This window comes from Arachis hypogaea, chromosome 18, assembly GCF_003086295.3.
Source record: "Arachis hypogaea cultivar Tifrunner chromosome 18, arahy.Tifrunner.gnm2.J5K5, whole genome shotgun sequence".
Taxonomy (NCBI): Eukaryota; Viridiplantae; Streptophyta; class Magnoliopsida; order Fabales; family Fabaceae; genus Arachis; species Arachis hypogaea.
The window spans coordinates 63,310,118-63,330,948 of record NC_092053.1 but is presented as its reverse complement, the minus strand read 5'-3'; the positions used below and the strand labels follow the sequence as shown (position 1 = coordinate 63,330,948).

General features: G+C 41.0%; 1 non-coding gene across 1 annotated transcript; it reads right to left on the bottom strand.

Annotated features, from left to right (window-relative positions):
• Positions 1–2,203: 2,203 nt before the first annotated feature.
• LOC112773742 (small nucleolar RNA R71) lies at positions 2,204–2,311 on the bottom strand. The gene has a single exon (XR_003188276.1). It is a non-coding gene; the product is annotated as a small nucleolar RNA R71 (small nucleolar RNA).
• Between the last annotated feature and the right edge of the window lie 18,520 nt (positions 2,312–20,831).

Below are 20,831 nucleotides of genomic sequence, written 5' to 3'. Positions count from 1 at the left end.
ATGAAGCATGTGAAGCCTGGCTGGCTGTAAAGCCATGTCTAATTCCTTTGGGAATGAGTATGTCAGGCGTGTCATGTCTGAATTACATGCTGAAGCTTGGCTGGCCATTGGCCATGTCTAGTGTTTTGGACCGGAGCTTTCATTGAAAGCTTGGCTGGCTCATGAGCCATGTCTAATTCCTGGACTGAAGCTTTAGACTAAGAATGCAAGATTCCTGGAATTCATGTAAAAAAAAAAATTTTTGGAATCCTTATTTTTTCTTTTTCATATAATTTTCGAAAAAAAATCCAAAAAAATTAGAAAATCATAAAAATCAAAAACATTTTTTGTGTTTCTCGTTTGAGTCTTGAGTCATATCATAAGTTTGGTGTCACTTGCATATGCATCTTGCATTTTTCGAAAATATCATGCATTCATAGTGTTCTTCATGATCTTCAAGTTGTTCTTGGTAAGTCTTCTTGTTTGATCTTGATGATTTTCATGTTTTGTGTCTTTTCTTGTTTTACATGTGCATTTTTCGTGTCTTAGAGTCTAAACATGAAAAGATTTCTAAGTTTGGTGTCTTACATGTTTTCTTTGCATCAAAAATTTTTCAAAAATATGTTCTTGATGTTCATCTTGACATTCAAAGTGTTCTTGGTGTTCATCTTGACATTCATATCTTTCATGCATGCATTCATTGTTTTGATTCAAAATTTTCATGCATTGAGTCTTTTTGTTGTTTTTCTCTCTCATCATAAAAAAATTCAAAAAAAAAATATCTTTCCCTTTTTCTCTCATCAAATTCGAAAATTTGAGTTGACTTTTTCAAAAATTTTTAAAAAATCAACTTGTTTATTATGAGTCAAATCAAATTTTCAATTTGAAAATCTTATCTTTTTCTAAATCTTTTTCAAAAATCAAATCTTTTTCAAAATTCTTAGTTATTTTCGAAAATTCCAAAAATATTTTTCAAAAATCTTTTTCTTATTTTTATATCAAATTTTCGAAAATAACATAATCAATTAATGTTTTGATTAAAAAATTTGAAGTTTGTTACTTGCTTGTTAAGAAAGATTCAAACTTTAAGTTCTAGAATCATATCTTGTGATTTCTTATGAATCAAGTCATTAATTGAGATTTTAAAAATCAAATCTTTTTCAAAACTAATTTCTAAAATATCTTCTTATCTTACCTTTTTCAAAAAGTTGGTTTCAAAATATCTTTTCTAACCTCCTAACTTCTTATCTTTTCAAAATTAGTTTCAACTAACTAACTAACTTTTTGTTTGTTTCTTAACTTTTTCAAAACTACCTAACTAACTCTCTCTCTCTCATTTTCGAAAAAATCTTCCCCCTTTTTCAAAATTTCTTTTTAATTTATTAATTATTTTAATTTTTAAATCTTAATTTTCGAAAATTACTAACTTTTTTCAAAAACTATTTTCAAAAATCACTAACTCTTTTTCAAAAATTATTTTCGAAAATTCCTTCTCTCTCATCTTATTCTATTTATTTATTCATCTACTAACATCTCATCTCACATCTCAACCCTCCTCAAAGTTGTGTTTCTTCCATTATATTACATTCTTTGTCTCCCCCTCTTCTTCTACTTACACATGGATCCCTATACTGTGGTATAAAGGATCTCTATTATTATTATTATTTTTCTGTGCTCTCTTCTTTGTCATATGAGCAGGAGCAAGGATAAGAACATTCTTGTGGAAGCAGATCCAGAACCTGAAAGGACTCTGAAGAGAAAATTAAGAGAAGCTAAATTACAACAATCCAGAGATAACCTTTCAGAATTTTTCGAACAGGAAGAGGAGATGGTAGCCGAAAATAATAATAATGTAAGGAAGATGCTTGGTTACTTTACTGCACCTAATTCCAATTTACATGGAAGAAGCATCTCTACTCCTGCCATTGGAGCAAACAACTTTGAGCTGAAACCTCAATTAGTTTCTCTGATGCAGCAGAACTGCAAGTTTCATGGACTTCCATCTGAAGATCCTTTTCAGTTCTTAACTGAATTCTTGCAGATATGTGATACTGTTAAGACTAATGGAGTAGATCCTGAAGTCTACGGGCTCATGCTTTTCCCTTTTGCTGTAAGAGACAGAGCTAGATCATGGTTGGATTTTCAACCCAAAGATAGCCTGAACTCTTGGGATAAGCTGGTCACGGCTTTCTTAGCCAAGTACTTTCCTCCTCAAAAGCTGAGCAAGCTTAGAGCTGATGTTCAAACCTTCAGACAGAAAAAAGGTGAATCCCTCTATGAAGCTTGGGAAAGATACAAACAGTTGACCAAAAAGTGTCCTTCTAACATGCTTTCAGAATGGACCATCCTGGATATATTCTATGATGGTTTATCTGAGCTATCAAAGATGTCATTGGAAACTTCTGCAGGTGGATCCATTCACCTAAAGAAAACGCCTGCAGAAGCTCAAGAACTCATTGACATGGTTGCTAATAACTAGTTCATGTACACTTCTGAAAGGAATCCTGTGAGCAATGGGACGCCTATGAAGAAGGGAGTTCTTGAAGTTGATACTCTGAATGCCATATTGGCTCAGAATAAAATATTGACTCAGCAAGTCAATATGATCTCTCAGAGTCTGCATGGAATGCAAGCTGCATCCAACAGTACTCAAGAGGCATCTTCTGAAGAAGAAGCTTATGATCCTGAAAACCCTGCAATAGCAGAGGTAAATTACTTAGGTGAACCTTATGGAAACACCTATAACTCATCATGGAGAAATCATCCAAATTTCTCATGGAAGGATCAAAAGCCTCAACAAGGCTTTAATAATGGTGGAAGAAACAGGTTTAACAATAATAAACCTTTTCCATCATCCACTCAGCAACAGACAGAGAACTCTGAACAAAATACTTCTAATATGGCAAACTTAGTCTCTGATCTGTCTAAGGCCACTGTAAGTTTCATGAATGAAACAAGATCTTCCATTAGAAATCTGGAAGCACAAGTGGGCCAGCTGAGTAAAAGGATCACTGAAATCCCTCCTAGTACTCTCCCAAGCAATACAGAAGAGAATCTAAAAGGAGAGTGCAAGGCCATTGACATAAGCACCATGGCCGAACCCAAAGAAGGAGAGGAGGACGTGAATCCCAAGGAGGAAGACCTCCTGGGACGTCCAGTGATCAATAAGGAGCTTCCCTCTGAGGAACCAAAGGACTCTGAGGCTCATCTAGAGACCATAGAGATTCCATTGAACCTCCTTATGCCCTTCATTAGCTCTGATGAGTATTCCTCTTCTGAAGAGAATGAGGATGTTACTGAAGAGCAAACTGCTAAGTTTCTTGGTGCAATCATGAAGCTGAATGCCAAATTATTTGGCATTGATACTTGGGAAGTTGAACCTCCCTTGTTCATCAATGAACTAAGTGATCTGGATCAACTGACATTGCCTCAGAAGAGACAGGATCCTGGAAAGTTCACAATACCCTGTACCATAGGCACCATGATCTTTAAGGCTCTGTGTGACCTTGGTTCAGGAATAAACCTCATGCCCCTCTCTGTAATAGAGAAACTGGGAATCTATGGGGTGCAAGCTGCTAAAATCTCATTAGAGATGGCAGACAGTTCAAGAAAACAGGCTTATGGACAAGTAGAGGACGTATTAGTAAAGGTTGAAGGCCTTTACATCCCTGCTGATTTCATAGTCCTGGATACTGGAAAGGAAGAGGATGAATCCATCATCCTAGGAAGACCTTTCCTGGCCACAACAAGAGCTGTGATTGATGTTGACAGAGGTGAAATAGTCCTTCAATGGAATGAGGACTCCCTTGTGTTTAAAACTCAAGGATCTCCCTCTGCAACCATGGAGAGGAAGCAGAAAAAGCTTCTCTCAAAGCAGAGTCAACCAGAGCCCCCACAGTCAAACTCTAAGTTTGGTGTTGGGAGGCCACAACCAAACTCTAAGTTTGGTGTTGAACTCCCATATCCAAACTCTAAGTTTGGTGTTGGAGAGTTTCAACAATGCTCTGCATATCTGTGAGGCTCCATGAGAGCCCACTGTCAAGCTATTGACATTAAAGAAGCGCTTGTTGGGAGGCAACCCAATTTTTATTTATCTAACTATATTTTTCTTAGTTATATGTCTTTGTAGGTTCATGATCATGTGGAGTCACAAAATAAATATAAAAATTGAAAACGGAATCAGAAACAGCAGAAGAAAAATCACACCCTGGAGGAGCATCTGTCTGGCGTTCAGCGCCAGAACAGAGCATGGTTCTGGCGCTGAACGCCCAAAATGGGCAGCTTCTGGGCGCTGAACGCCAGAAATGGCACACAAATGGGCGTTGAACGCCCAAAATGGCCACCAACCTGGCGCTGAACGCCCAGAGTTGGGTGCAAAGGCATTTTTACATGCCTAATGGGTGCAGGGACGTAAATCCTTGAACACCTCAGGATCTGTGGACCCCAGAGGATCCACTCAGGATCTGTGGACCCCACAGGATCCCCACCTACCCCCACTCACTTCTTCTCACCACTCTCTTTCACACAACCCCATAAACACTCTTCCCCAAAAACCCTTCACCAATCACCTCGAACTCTCTTCCCCATCACCTCTTCACCACTCACATCCATCCACTCTTCCCCATAAACCTACCTCATAAACTCCACCTACCTTCAAAATTCAAAACCAATTTCCCACCCAAACCCACCCATATGGCCGAAACCTTTCCCCCCTCCCTTCCCTATATAAAGCCCTCCATTCTTCATCAAATTCCCACAACACACCCCTCTACACCCTTCTTGGCCGAAACACTCCCCACTCTCCCTCTCCTCCATTTCTTCTTCTTCTTCATCTTTTCTTTCTCCTCTTGCTCGAGGGAGAGCAAAATTCTAAGTTTGGTGTGGTAAAAGCATAAGCTTTTTGATTTTTCATTACCATTGATGGCACCTAAGACCGGAGAATCCTCTAGAAAGGGGAAAGGGAAGACAAAAGCTTCCACCTCTGAGTCATGGGAGATGGAAAGGTTCATCTCCAAAGCCCATCAAGACCACTTCTATGATGTTGTGGCCAAGAAGAAGGTGATCCCTAAGGTCCCTTTTAAACTCAAAAGAAATGAGTATCTGGAGATCCGACATGAAATTCAAAGAAGAGGTTGGGAAGTTCTAACAAATCCCATCCAACAAGTCGGCATCCTAATGGTTCAAGAGTTCTATGCTAATGCATGGATCACCAAGAACCATGATCAAAGTAAGAACCCGGATCCAAAGAACTATGTTACAATGGTTCGGGGGAAATACTTAGATTTTAGTCCGGAGAATGTGAGGTTGGCGTTTAACTTGCCCATGATGCAAGGAGATGAACGCCCCTACACTAGAAGGGTCAACTTTAATCAAAGGTTGGACAAAGTCCTTATGGACATATGTGTAGAAGGAGCTCAATGGAAGATTGACTCCAAAGGCAAGCCGGTTCAACTAAGAAGATTGGACCTCAAGCCTATAGCTAGAGGATGGTTGGAGCTCATTCAATGCTCAATCATTCGCACTAGCAACCGGTCTGAAGTTACTATAGACCGGGCCATCATGATCCATAGCATCATGATTGGAGAAGAGGTGGAAGTTCATGAGATTATACCTCAAGAACTCTACAAGGTGGCTGACAAGTCCTCCACTATGGCAAGGTTATCCTTTCCTCACCTCATTTGCCACCTATGCAATTCGGCTGGGATTGACATAGAGGGAGATATCCTCATTAAAGAGGACAAGCCCATCACTAAGAAGAAGATGGAGCAAGCAAGAGAGCCCATTCATGGAGCTCAAGAGGCGTATGAAGCTCATCACCATGAGATCCCGGAGATGCCTCAAATGCACTTTCCTCCACAAAACTATTGGGAGCAAATCAACACCTCCCTAGGAGAATTGAGTTCCAATATGGGACAATTAAGGGTGGAACATCAAGAGCACTCCATCATCCTTCATGAAATAAGAGAAGATCAAAAAGCAATGAGGGAGGAGCAACAAAGACAATGAAGAGACATAGAAGAGCTCAAGGACATCATTGGTTCCTCAAGAAGGAAACTCCACCATCACTAAGGTGGATTCATTCCTTGTTCTTATTTCTTCTGTTTTTCGTTTTCTATGTTATGTGCTTATCTATATTTGTGTCTTCATTACATGATCATTAGTAGTTAGTAACTTTGTCTTAAAAGTTATGAATGTCCTATGAATCCATCACCTCTCTTAGATGAAAAATGTTTTAATTCAAAAGAACAAGAAGTACATGAGTTTCGAATTTATCCTTGAACTTAGTTTAATTATATTGATGTGGTGACAATGCTTCTTGTTTTCTGAATGTATGCTTGAACAGTGCATATGTCTTTTGAAGTTGTTGTTTAAGAATGTTAAATATGTTGGCTCTTGAAAGAATGATGACTAGGAGACATGTTATTTGATAATCTGAAAAATCATAAAAATGATTCTTGAAGCAAGAAAAAGCAGCAAAGAACAAAGCTTGCAGAAAAAAAAAATAGGCGAAAAAAAAATAGAAAGAAAAAGAAAAAGCAAGCAGAAAAAGCCAAAAGCTCTTAAAACCAAGAGGCAAGAGCAAAAAGCCAATAACCCTTAAAACCAAAAGGCAAGGGAAATAAAAAGGATCCTAAGGCTTTGAGCATCAGTGGATAGGAGGGCCTAAAGGAATAAAATCCTGGTCTAAGCGGCTAAACCAAGCTGTCCCTAACCATGTGCTTGTGGCGTGTAGGTGTCAAGTGAAAACTTGAGACTGAGCGGTTAAAGTCAAGGTCCAAAGCAAAAAAAGAGTGTGCTTAAGAACCCTGGACACCTCTAATTGGGGACTTTAGCAAAGCTGAGTCACAATCTGAAAAGGTTCACCCAATTATGTGTCTGTGGCATTTATGTATCCGTTGGTAATACTGGAAAACAAAGTGCTTAGGGCCACGGCCAAGACTCATAAAGAAGCTGTGTTCAAGAATCATCATACTGAACTAGGAGAATCAATAACACTATCTGAACTCTGAGTTCCTATAGATGCCAATCATTCTGAACCTCAATGGATAAAGTGAGATGCCAAAACTATTCAAGAGGCAAAAAGCTATAAGTCCCGCTCATTTGATTGAAGCTATGTTTCATTGATAGTTTGGAATTTATAGTATATTTTCTTCTTTTTATCCTATTTGATTTTCAGTTGCTTGGGGACAAGCAACAATTTAAGTTTGGTGTTGTGATGAGCAGATAATTTATACGCTTTTTGACATTGTTTTTAGTATGTTTTTAGTAGGATCTAGTTACTTTTAGGGATATTTTCATTAGTTTTTATGTTAAATTCACATTTATAGACTTTACTATGAGTTTGTGTGTTTTTCTGTGATTTTAGGTATTTTCTGGCTGAAATTCAGGGACTTGAGCAGAAATCAGATTCAGAGGTTGAAGAAGGACTGCTGATGCTGTTGGATTCTGACCTCCCTGAACTCAAAGTGGATTTTCTGGAGCTACAAAACTCGAAATGGCGCGCTTCTAATTGCGTTGGAAAGTAGACATCCAGGGCTTTCCAACAATATATAATAGTCCATACTTTGACCAAGAATAGACGACGTAAACTGGCATTCAACGCAAGCTTTCTGCCCAAATCTGGCGTCCAGCGCCAGAAAAGGAGCCAAAACCAGAGTTGAACGCCCAAACTGGCACAAAAGCTGGCGTTCAACTCCAAGAAGGACCTCTACACGTGCAACACTCAAGCTCAGCCCAAATACACACCAAGTGGGCCCCGGAAGTGGATTTATGCATCAATTACTTACTCATGTAAACCCTAGTAGCTAGTTTATTATAAATAGGACCTTTCACTATTGTATTAGACGTCTTTTTGACCATCTTTGGATCTTTGGATTATCTTTTGATCTATTGATCACGTTTTGGGGGCTGGCAATCTTGGCCATGGCTGGACCTTTCACTTATGTATTTTCAAACGGTAGAGTTTCTACACTCCATAGATTAAGGTGTGGAGCTCTGCTGTTCCTCAAAGATTAATGCAAAGTACTACTGTTTTCTATTCGATTCATCTTGTTTCGCTTCTAAGATATTCATTCGTACTTCAATCTGAATGTGATGAACGTGACAATCATCATCATTCCCTATGAACGCGTGCCTGACAACCACTTTCGTTCTATCTTAAACTGAATGAGTATCTCTTAGATCTCCTAACCAGAATCTTCGTGGTGTAAGCTAGAATGATGGTGGCATTCAAGAGAATCCAGAAAGTCTAAACCTTGTCTGTGGTATTCCGAGTAGGATTCAATGATTGGATGACTGTGACGAGCTTCAAACTCGCGATTGTTGGGCGTGGTGACAGAACGCAAAAGAATCAATGGATTCTATTCCGACATGATCGAGAACCGACAGATGTATAGCCGTGCTATGACAGAGCATGTTAGAATATTGTTCACTGAGAGGAGGGGATGTAGCCACTGACAACGGTGATGCCCTTGCATAAAGCCAGCCATGGAAAGGAGTAAGATTGAGTGGATGAAGATAGCAGGAAAGCAGAGATTCAGAGGAACAAATGCATCTCTATACGCTTATCTGAAATTCTCACCAATGAATTACATAAGTATCTCTATCTTTACTTTTTATTAATTAGTATTCGAAAACCACGTAACTGTTTTATATCCGCCTGACTGAGATTTACAAGGTGACCATAGCTTGCTTCATACCGACAATCTCCGTGGGATTCGACCCTTACTCACGTAAGGTATTACTTGGACGACCCAGTGCACTTGCTGGTTAGTTGTATCAAAGTTGTGAACCATGGTATTGGTACCATGTTTTTGGCACCATTGCCAGGGAAAGAAAGAGCCATGAATTTTACATAATCAAAGTATAATCACGATTGCGCGTATCAAGTTGCTCACATTGCCAGGGATTATTCGAGCCTGGACATCACAATTTCGTGCACCAAAAAGTATTTGGATAAAAGCAAGGAACAGCTCGGACAACTCAGGGAATATAAGATCTGCCACATACCCCGTGAACAAAATGCCTGAGCTGACGCACTCTCAAAACTAGCCAGCACCAAACTAGGGGGCAACAATAGAAGCCTCATCCAGAAAATGCTATAGAACCCGTCAATCTCGGAAAAGGAAAAAGTCCTAGCCATAACAGGTCAGGATCAAGGATGGATGACCCCCATAATTAACTACCTTAAAACAGAAACACTCCCGACAGATGAAAAGGAGGCAAAGAGGTTAAAACGGGAGGCTCAGTACTACACTATCATAAACAACACCCTATATAAAAGAGGGATTTCAATACCACTATTAAAATGTGTGCCGACCTCCAACACAAGGGAAATTTTAGAGGAAGTACACAGTGGCATTTGTGGTAATCATCTCGGAGCACAAGCTTTCACCAAAAAAGTACTCCGGGCGGAATTTTATTGGCCAACTCTACAAAAGGAAGCTACAGAGTTTGTAAGGACATGCCCACCATGCCAGAAACATGCCAACTTTCACATCGCCCCACTAGAAGACCTCATCTGCGTAACCTCACCTTGGCCATTTGCAAAATGGGGACTCGATCTTCTCGGACTCTTCCCCCAGGGATCGGGACAAGTTAAATTTCTCATAGTAGGGGTAGACTATTTCACAAAGTGGATCGAGGCAGAGCCCCTAGCCAACGCCACTACTCAAAAAAACCGGAAATTCCTATATAGGAACATTGTCACAAGGTTCGGGGTTCCATACTCCATCACCACAGACAATGGCACTCAATTCACAGACGCAGGCTTCAAAAAATTAGTAGCCGACTTAAACATAAAGCACCAGTTCACCTCCGTCGAACATCCTCAAGCCAACGGACAGGCCGAAGCTGCCAACAAAGTCATATTGGCTGGGTTAAAACGGATATTACAAGACGCAAAAGGAGCTTGGGCTGAAGAGCTTCCACAAGTCCGATGGGCATATCGAACGACGCCACATTCCACCACAAAGGAATCACCCTTCCGATTAGCATACGGAACGGAAGCAATGATCCCAGTAGAAATCGAGGAAGGGTCGCCTAGAGTGGTTCATTACAATGGAGAAGCCAACTCCCAACTTCAAATGAAAGAGCTCGACCTACTACCTGAAATCTAAGAAAGAGCTCGAATCAGGGAAGAAGCACTAAAACGTCGAATGGCTTCCAGATATAATCAAAAGGGTGCCAAGAGGTTTCGCTGAGAATGATCTCATCCTGATCCGAAACGATATTGGAACAACTCGACCTGGAGAAGAAAAGCTAGCAGCAAACTGGAAAGGACCCTACCGAGTCATAGAAGTACTTGGGAAGGGCTACTACAGACTATCCAAACTCGACGGACGAGAGCTTCCCAGATCATGGCACGCCTGCAACCTAAAAAGGTACTATAGCTAGAGAAGGTAAAAGATCTCATCATAGGATGCACTCTTTTTCCTGAAAAGATTTTTTAATGAGGCCTCAAGTTGAGATCCAGAAATTGTCCGACTTAAAAGGATAAAAACTCTATATGTACATATTTTCATTTTCTTTTAAATAAAATATATTAAACATTCTACAAAGTTTTCAAGACGCATTAATCTGAAACATTCATCGTCCGATTATAAAGCGACAGATTGGCAAAAAGTGAAAAACAAATTCACTGCACAATCACGATAAAGACCAACAGAGATGAAAATCGAATTCATCTAAAGGTCGACTAAACGAGGATTTAATCCACCTTCTACAAATTGGCAAAGATGAAAACAGAATAATGCAAGAAGTTATCGAAAGTGATCCGGAGAAAGGACCTGACGAGGTCCTGATGGATTACTAAATAATAACTTAAATGACTGGCCAACGTTAAGAAGTCGGACCAAGTCAAACCAAGTTATAAGTAAACCCTGGAAAGAGGTCTGGCCAACCCTATAAAAGAGGATTACTTTAACTTAGAAGGGCCCGACATGACTAAGTCGGCCCAAAACATAAAGTTATAGAAGTAATCCCTGAAAGAGACCTGAACAAGGTCCAAAAAAGAGGATTACAAAAATAACTTAGAAGGGCCCGACATGACAAAGTCGGCCCAAAACATAAAGTTATAGAAGTAATCCCTGAAAGAGACCTGAACAAGGTCCAAGAAAGAGGATTACAAAAATAACTTGGAAGGGCTCGACATGACAAAGTCGGCCCAAAACATAAAGTTATAGAAGTAATCCCTGAAAGAGTCCTAAACAAGGTTCAAGAAAGAGGATTACAAAAATAACTTAGAAGGGCGCGACATGACAAAGTCGGCCCAAAACATAAAGTTACAGAAGTAATCCATGAAAGAGACCTGAACAAGGTCCAAGAAAGAGGATTACAAAAATAACTTAGAAGGGTCCGACATGACAAAGTCAGCCCGCAAATTATAAGTAATCCCTGAAAGAGACTTAAACAAAGTCCAAGAAAGAGGATTACAAAATAATTTAACCCAACATGGCGAAGTCGGTCAACATCAGGAAATGCCCGACATGACAAAGTCGGCCCGAAACATAAAGTTTTAAAGTAATCCCTGAAAGAGACTTGTACAAGGTCCAAAAAAGAGGATTACAAAAATAACTTAGAAGACGCTAACATTCTCAAAAACCTAGAAAGGTGCCAAGACAAGTGCAAACAAGCATAATATTATAACCAGCTTCAGAGGCCATCAAAGTCAACCCCAAAAGCTTGAAAGCTACTTGTTGTTTTTCAAAATAAAAGTTGCTAAACAAGCAACTAAGAAAAGTATCAACAGTCACCAAAACATTATTTACATAATAACAGAGTTTAAAAGCCCACAAGCCGGGCTATATGCACAATCAAGATAAAGAGTTCAGTTAAACATCAGAAGCCTTCTCAGTAGCATCAATACGGGGTGAATGAGGACGAGTCTGAATGGACACAGCATCCACGGTCCCATCATCTCGATTCAGGATTTGACAATTCGGATTGGATACGGGATGACCGACCTCAGCTGAAGGAATTGTAGAAGTGAACACTTTGACAGCAGGCGCAGGGGGAGGTTCAACATCATCATCATCTGGGTCGTCAGGAACAATCTTACCATCCCTCACAACATTGTCCAGGCTGAAGAGAGAAAGGTCGACCTCGGGAGCCAGAATTCGAACCTGCTCCTTCAGGTTCTCGTAAGCAGCATTCACGCTGCCGACAAGATGACCTTGGAGCTCGGAGTAATCAGCTCGAGCAGACTCCAATTCCTCCCTCAGACGCATCACCCCCCGATAGGATGTAACATAGCTGTCTTTATGCCTCAATGCTGTGTCCTCGGCCAACCTCACAGAAGCCGCTAAAGCAAGGGAGCTAGCCTTCTCATTCTTTAGCTCCTTCTCCAGTTTGGACACTTTCACCTCAAGCTCCTCCTTCAAGCCTTTCATCCGATCAAACTCCTGTTTAGCCTCCTCCATGAAGGCTTTGGTGGCATGAAGAGGAAGATTTTGAGCAGTTCGGTACAGGACAGCCCCATATGTGCCATTTTAACACTACTTCGAGTTATAAAGTTCAAATGGCGAAGGAGCGATACATCATCCATAGGGAGGACACCATAAGGACTGATTTGTTGATCAACAAATTCCACCGCATCGAAGTCAGGAGCATCAATGTTGAAAGGCTCAATTGTTTTTTGTTTCTTGTTGGGAGGAGCACCAGAAGTAGCGGCAGAAGTCTGTGGAGGGTCGGCCAGACGAACCCGAGGAGTAGGGATCACCTTCCTCGGCCCCGGAGAACTCGGCACGGGTGGCTTCACCAGAACTTGAGAAGATCCCTCTCCTGTCACCTTGGCCGAGATATTTTGAGCAGCAGCAGCCTTCCTTGCCTTTTTGAAGGCCTTCATGGAATCATTGTTCTTAGACATCTCTGAAAATACAGAATCAACCACAATAAGGGGTTACAAGCACAGAAAGAGGAAGCAAAGCTAAGAAACAAGTATAGAAACAAGTCAGATAGTACCCAAAGCAGTTCGAACCAGGGACGGGTGATGAGCGGATAATTTATACGCTTTTTGGCATTGTTTTTAGTATGTTTTTAGTAGAATCTAGCTACTTTTAGGGATGTTTTCATTAGTTTTTATGTTAAATTCACATTTCTGAACTTTACTATGAGTTTGTGTATTTTTCTATGATTTTAGGTATTTTCTGGCTGAAATTGAGGGACTTGAGCAAAAATCAGATTCAGAGGTTGAAGAAGGACTGCTGATGCTGTTGGATTCTGACCTCCCTGCACTCATAGTCAATTTTCTGGAGCTACAAAACTCAAAATGGCGCGCTTTTAATTGCGTTGAAAAGTAGACATCCGGGGCTTTCCAGCAATGTATAATAATCCATACTTTGAACGAGTTTAGAGGACGTAAAAGGGCATTGAACGCCAGTTCTATGCTGCTGTCTGGAGTTAAACGCCAGAAACAAGTCACAAACCAGAGTTGAACGCCAGAAATACGTTATAACCTGGCGTTCAACTCCAGAAAGAGCCTCTGCACGTGGAACATTCAAGCTCAGCCCAAGCACACACCAAGTGGGCCCCGGAAGTGGATTTATGCATCAATTACTTACTTCTGTAAACCCTAGTAACTAGTTTAGTATAAATAGAACTTTTTATCATTGTATTTGTAGTCTTGGTTACTCCGGTTCCCCTCTGGGGCCGAGACCAATGAATTCCATTATCACTTATGTATTTTCAACGGTAGAGTTTCTACACTCCATAGATTAAGGTGTGGAGCTCTGCTGTTCCTCAAAGATTAATGCAAAGTACTACTGTTTTTCTATTCAATTCAACTTATTCCGCTTCTAAGATATTCATTCGCACTTCAACCTGAATGTGATGAACGTGACAATCATCATCATTCCCTATGAATGCGTGCCTGACAACCACTTCCGTTTTACTTTAGATTGAATGAGTATCTCTTAGATCTCTTAATCAGAATCTTCGTGGTGTAAGCTAGATTGATGGCGGCATTCATGAGAATCTGGAAAGTCTAAACCTTGTCTGTGGTATTCCGAGTAGGATTCTGGGATTGAATGACTGTGACGAGCTTCAAACTCGCGATTGCTGGGCGTAGTGACAGACGCAAAAGGAGGGTGAATCCTATTCCAGCATGATCGGGAACCTCAGATGATTAGCCGTGCTGTGACAGAGCATTTGGACCATTTTCACAAGAGGAGGGGAAGTAACCATTGACAACGGTGATGCCCTTGCATAAAGCCAGCCATGGAAAGGAGTAGGACTGATTGGATGAAGACAGCAGGAAAGCAGAGGTTCAGAGGAACGAAAGCATCTCTATGCGCTTATCTGAAATTCTCACCAATGATTTACATAAGTGTTTCTATCCTTATTTTATGTTTACTTATTATTTAATTTCGAAATCTCCATAATCAATTATTATCTGCCTGACTGAGATTTACAATGTGACTATAGCTTGCTTCATACCAACAATCTCCGTGGGATCGACCACGTAAGGTTTATTACTTGGACGACCCAGTGCACTTGCTGGTTAGTTGTATCGAAGTTGTGACAAATTATGAATTGAGATTAGAGCACCAAGTTTTTGGAGCCATTACCAGAGATCACAATTTCGTGCACCAATGGGTCACTCAAAAACTTTTTTTGTATCAAGATGGGGTGGTTTCCCCCATAAATCTTCAAGAACAATTACAAAAATCCGCTCAACCTCGTCAAGCATCTCCCATGTATAACGAGACACTCTCACATCCTTTTGCCATTCTAGAGGGAAAGCAGGCTCATCATTCTCATCAAGAAAAAAGGGGTGGACCCCCTCAACAGCACGGACTCTAAAGAAATAATTCTTAAAGTCGTTAAAAGATTCATCGTACATGGCAAAAACTTTATGCCCCTGGGCAGGCCTAAAAGAAACCCAGGAAGCCTTCTTTTTAGAAGAAGCTCCAGGCTTGGCAGAAACAAAAAGATAGAGGAAAAGAGTATGAGAAGGTGTTACGCCTAACTCTCGGCAAAGCAGCTGAAAGATCTTGATAAAACCCCAGGAATTCGGATGAAGCTGGGATGGGACACTGTTACACGACCACAACAAGTCGGTCTCGAAAATAGTAAAAGGAAAAGTAATGTCCAACTGGCCGAAGAAATATTCATAGGCATAAAAGGAGGGACGCTCCCCCTCGACCGAAGTAGGAAAACAAACCCTCTCGTCAGAGTCGGGCGTTACAAACTCATAGTCCCTCTCCCGGGCACCGCCACCACAAACTCTATGATGTTTCCTCAGCTCTACACAAAACCCAGCATCCACCACAGAGACACACATCAAGACAAGGGAGTCCAGCCAATCGGACATCCCTTCGGAAACTTTAGAAGACATCTCTACAATATTATTGCGAGAAGACATGGCCAAACTAGTCCTACAAACAAGAAAAGAAGATTGGATTACTAAAAAAGATCCTGGATGAAATCAGAATAACTCGGCTAACATAACCCAGTACAGAACAAGCAACAAAAGGAAACCCCAGGACCCATACCAAAAAGATCCAGGCGCATCCTTTGGAGGCAGTTAACAGGACAAGGATTCAGGAAAACAGGCATACGTCTCAACACAAGAAAACAACAAAACCTCTCTGTTCTACAACCAAAACGACACCTCGAAGGCAACGAGCCACAAATCAAACACGGCCATCAAAACGAGCTACCTCCCAGACTCACCGTCCCAGTTCAAAATAAAAAACGAAGGCAGATAGCAGCAAAATGTTCAGGAGAAGTAGTCATCAAAGAGGCACCCCAAGCAAACAAAGAAAATTTTGACAAGCGACGAGGAAAACTATCAACAGGGCAAAAGTCAAGCTATTATTTTGAAAACTGCCATTATTGCAAGATACAGTCTTTTCAAAAGAATAAGCCAGAAGCAACAGTAGAGCATGCAAAACCCTAGGAAGCATCAACAGAAACACTAGGGGTATGTGCAAAAACAAAAAGGCAAAACAAAAAAAAATACGCCACAGTAACAAGCAAGCACAATGTTACAAAAAGAATCAATCTTTTCCAAACATACATTCAAAATCAAGGCATTATCAGAAAAAAGGATGAGAACAAGAACCAACCTGAACAAAGGAAGAAGTTTTCGAAGAAGATCGAAGACGTAGGACAGAACCGCCTTTTGAGCGAGAAGAAACACCAAGAAATCACCAAATGACGTCGTAGGGAAGAAAGGTGAAAAATGCAAACTCCAGGAAACAGAAAGGGAGAAAGAAAGGGGAAGTTACAAGTAAAAACGGAGAAGAGAAATCATTTCTATGTGTAAAGGTTCAAAATAAAAGGGAAACAAAGCATTAAAAGCTAATTAATGAGGGTATTAAACCCTTGCGCCTTTCCAAGAAAAGAGCGCTAATACGAAGCGCGCGCTTTTAGAGGAAAACGTTCCACATTCAAAAAGGTTCTACAAAAGGAATCAACAAAATGCTCGAGTTCGGCTTCACTATAGAAAGTTCGAAGTCAAAGACTCGACCTCAAAGCAGAAGACCGAGCTGAAGCAGGGGCACTGTTCACACCCTGGTTCGAGCCATCCGATCCGGGATGTTCAGTAATAAAGTGACTGACCTCTTCAGGTCAGGCTATCTGACATCTTCTCAAAAGAGGTCGGTCAAATCGACAGAAAAGCCCAGTAAAGGGTCCAAACAGAGGAACACGACCCAAATCCAAAGACATTCCAAGCCTATAGAGATAAGGGCGGTTCCCTTGAAGATAAGCTAACCTCAACTCAAAGATAAAGATAAGATAAGATAACTAACTTATCTTATATAACAAGGTCACTCTACAACCATTATAAATACACTGGAGCACCCAGGTATAACTCATACTCTGATTCTACAAAAAACCTGTTTAATACCCGTGCTAACTTAAGCATCAGAGTCTCTTGCAGGTACCCCCACCCTCCGGTGACCAAGGACCAAAAGTGCAGCCAGTCCAACAAGTCGGACACGACAGCCCCCGCCGCTACCCACCAGCCGGACCCGTCATCTCCGACCAGTATAGAAGATCTCGTTCGAGATCGACCTACAGTTTCAGGTAACCCTCGGAACATAAACTAATCCTAATATGGTAATGTAAGATAAATGGGAGACTGAAAATTAAACTACCTAATGCAACAAATTTTTACTACTTTTAAGAAAAGTAACTAAATCAAAAAGGATAAAGTGTTGGGGTGCCTCCCAACTAGCGCTTCTTTATTGTCATTAGCTTGACATTCTTTCATCTTCAGCTGAGCTTGTAGCTTACTCCCTGCTCCTCCAAGGAGCCTCCCAAGTAGTGTTTAAGTCTATGGCCATTGATAGTAAAAGTTCTCTGAGTCTTGTCCTCCATGAGCTCCACATGACCATAGGGAAACACCTTGAGTATGGTGAAAGGTCCTGACCATCTAGACTTCAGTTTTCCAGGGAAGAACTTGAGTCTTGAGTTATAGAGTAACACCTTCTGTCCTTCAGTGAACTCCCTTCTTGCTATCTTTTGGTCATGCCACCTTTTTGTGTTCTCTTTGTAGATTTTTGCATTCTCATATGCTTGATTCCTAAACTCCTCCAGCTCATTGAGTTGCATTAATTTCTTTTCTCTAGTAGCTTGCTCATCATAATTTAACACTTTTAGAGCCCAAAATGCTCTATGTTCGAGTTCAACTGGCAAGTGACAAGCCTTGCCATATACCAGTTGGTATGGAGACATCCCAATGGGAGTCTTATAGGCTGTCCTGTAGGCCCATAGTGCATCATCCAGCTTCTTAGACCAATCCTTTCTTAAGCTTCCAACAGTTTTTCAGGGATTCTTTTTAGCTCTCTGCTAGAAATTTCAGCTTGCCCGTTGGTCTGTGGGTGGTATGGAGTTGCCACTTTGTGCTTTACTCCATATCTGAGAAGGAGTGTCTCGAGTTGTTTGTTGCAGAAGTGTGTTCCTCCATCACTAATGAGAGTTCTGGGAACTCTAAATCTACTGAAAATGTTCCTTCTCAAGAAGCTTATCACAACCTTGGTTTCATTTGTTGCAGTGGCTATGGCTTCTACCTATCTTGAGACATAATCAACAGCCACCAATATGTAGCTATTTGAGTAGGAGGTTGGGAAGGGTCCCATGAAATCAATCCCCCATACATCAAATAGCTCCAACTCTAGTATGAATTGCTGTGGCATCTCATTTCTCTTGGTTTGATTACCAGCTCTTTGGCATTCATCACACCTTGACACCATTTCCTTGGCATCCTTAAACATTGTTGGCCAGTAAAATCCAGATTGAAGCACTTTTGCTGCTGTCCTTTCTCCATTGAAATGACCTCCATATGCAGATCCATGGCACTTCTATAATACTTCCTGCCCTTCCTTATGGGGTATACACCTTCTTAGGATTCCATCAGCACACTTCTTGAACAAATAAGGATCGTCCCAGATGTAGTGTTTGGCATCCTTAATTAGCTTCCTCCTCATGCGCCTATTGATGTTGGTTGGTAGTTCTCCAATAGCCTTGAAGTTGGCTATATCTGCAAACCAAGGGGCTACTCAAATCATTATCAATTGTTCATTAGGAAAGCTTTCATTGACTGCTACTTGCTGCATCTCTTCTTCTTGTGGGATCCTTGAGAGGTGGTCAGCTACCTTGTTCTCTACTCCGCTCCTATCTTTAATCTCAATATCAAATTTTTGGAGCAACAAGATCCACCTTGTTAGTCTGGGCTTAGATTCTTGTTTGGTAAGCAAGTATTTGAGTGCTGCATGATCAGTGAACACAATTACTTTTGAGCCAATAAGATATGATCTAAACTTGTCAAAAGCAAAAATTATGGCTAAAAGTTCTTTCTCCGTGGTGGTATAGTTCCTTTGATTCTTATTAAGAACCTTGCTAGCATAGTAAATAATATGTACTAGCTTGTCTTTCCTCTGTCCTAGAATAGCACCAATGGCAAAATCAGATGCATCACACATTAGTTCAAAGGGAAGATCCCAGCTTGGTGGTACTATAATAGGTGCAGAGGAGAGTTTCTTCTTAAGTTCATCAAAGGCTACTGTTCCGAGGGTTACCTGAAACTGTAGGCCGATCTCGGATGAGATCTTCTGTACTGGTCGGAGATGATGTGTCCGGCTGGCTGGTGGCGGCCGGAGCTGTTGTGTCCGACTTGTTGGACTGGCTTCACTTCTGATCCTTGGTTACCGGAGGGTGGAGGGTACCTGCAAGAGACTCCGATGCTTAAGTTAGCACGGGTATTAAGCAGGTTTTTATTGTAGAATCAGAGTATGAGTTATACCTGGGTGCTCCAGTGTATTTATAGTGGTTGTAGAGTGACCTTTCTAGATAAGATAAGTTAGTTATCTTATCTTATCTTTATCTTTGAGTTGAGGTCAGCTTATCTTCAAGGAAACCGCCCTTATTTCTATAGGCTTGGACAGCTTGTGGATTTGGGTCGTATTCCTTGGGTTGGGCCCTTTTTTGGGCTTTTCCGTCGATTTGGCCAACCTCATTTAGGAAGAGGTCGGATAGTCTGGCCTGAAGAGGTCGGTCGCTTTGTCGCCAATCATCCCAGGTCGGGTAGCTCGACCCAGGGTATGAACAGTGCCCCTGCTTGAGCTCGGTCTTCTTTGTTGAGGTCGAGTCCTTGACTTCGGTCCTTCTCTAGTGAAGCCGAACTCAAGCATTTAGTCGATTCCTTTCTTTGTAGAACCTTTTTGAATGTGGAACGTTTTCTTCTAAAAGCGCGAGCTTTTATATCAGCGCTTTGTTCTTGGGAACGTGCGAGGGTTTAATACCTTCATTAATTGGTATTAATTGCCCCATTTCCTTTGGCTTTATTTTGAATTTCTGCACTCAGAAAATAGTTTCTCTCCTTCATCTTTCTTTGTAACTTCTCCCTTCGTTCTCTCACCTTCTGCTTTTCGCCTACATTTTGCCTTTGCGGCGTCATTCAGCGATCCGGCGATTCTATCTTTCCATCTTCAACCCTTCTGAGGCTCTGCTTTTTTCCAGGTTGGTTCCATTTGTAATTTCTTCTCGTCTTTGTTGCTTTGTCTTTAGTTTTGTGGTGAAGTTTTGATTTTGCTCAGAGAAATTTTTGATCTTTCTTTTTTTGTCGCGCTTGCTTGCTGTTGTAATGTGTGTTCTGAGAGTTTCTTCATCCTTTGCATGAACCTTTTCGCCTTTTCTGTTGTTTGATGCTTCTATAGCTTTGCATGTTCTACTGTCGCTTCTGTATGATACCCAGAAAAACTGCATCTTTACTCACTGAATCGAAGATTGCTCCTTGTTTTTTTGCCCTGTTGATAGCTTTCCCTGTTTGCTGCGATATTCGTTTTGGTTTTTGTTTAATTCTGAGAAAAGGTTGCGCTTTTGACGATTTCCGCTTGGCATGTTTGATGTTTGGCGATGCTTTTTGCTGATAGATTGTAAAAAGATAGTGACTTTTTGTGTTCTGACTTTCTTTTTCGAAATGTCTGTTATTTTAAATCTTTTCTTGTTTGAGAGATGCCGGGACGTAAGCTGTGGATTTTTCCTGAAACCTTGCTTTGTTACTGCCTCCAAAGGATGCCCCAAGACTTTGGTTTGAGTCTTGGGGTTTTCCTTTTTTGTTTATTCTTCTGTGGATTAGTCGAGTTATTTTACCCCTCGTCCGAGATGTTTTTTAGTAATCCCATCTTCTTTTCTTGTTGTAGGATTAGTTGGCCTCATGTCTTCTCGTAATAACATTGTAGATATGTCTTCTAAAGTTCCCAAGGGGATGTCTGATTGGCTGGACTCCCTTATCTTGATGTGTGTCTCTGTGGTGGACGCTGATTTTTGTGTAGAGCTAAGGAAACGTCATAGGATTTGTGGTAGCAGCGCTCGGGAGAGGGATTATGATCTTGTAGTGCCTGACT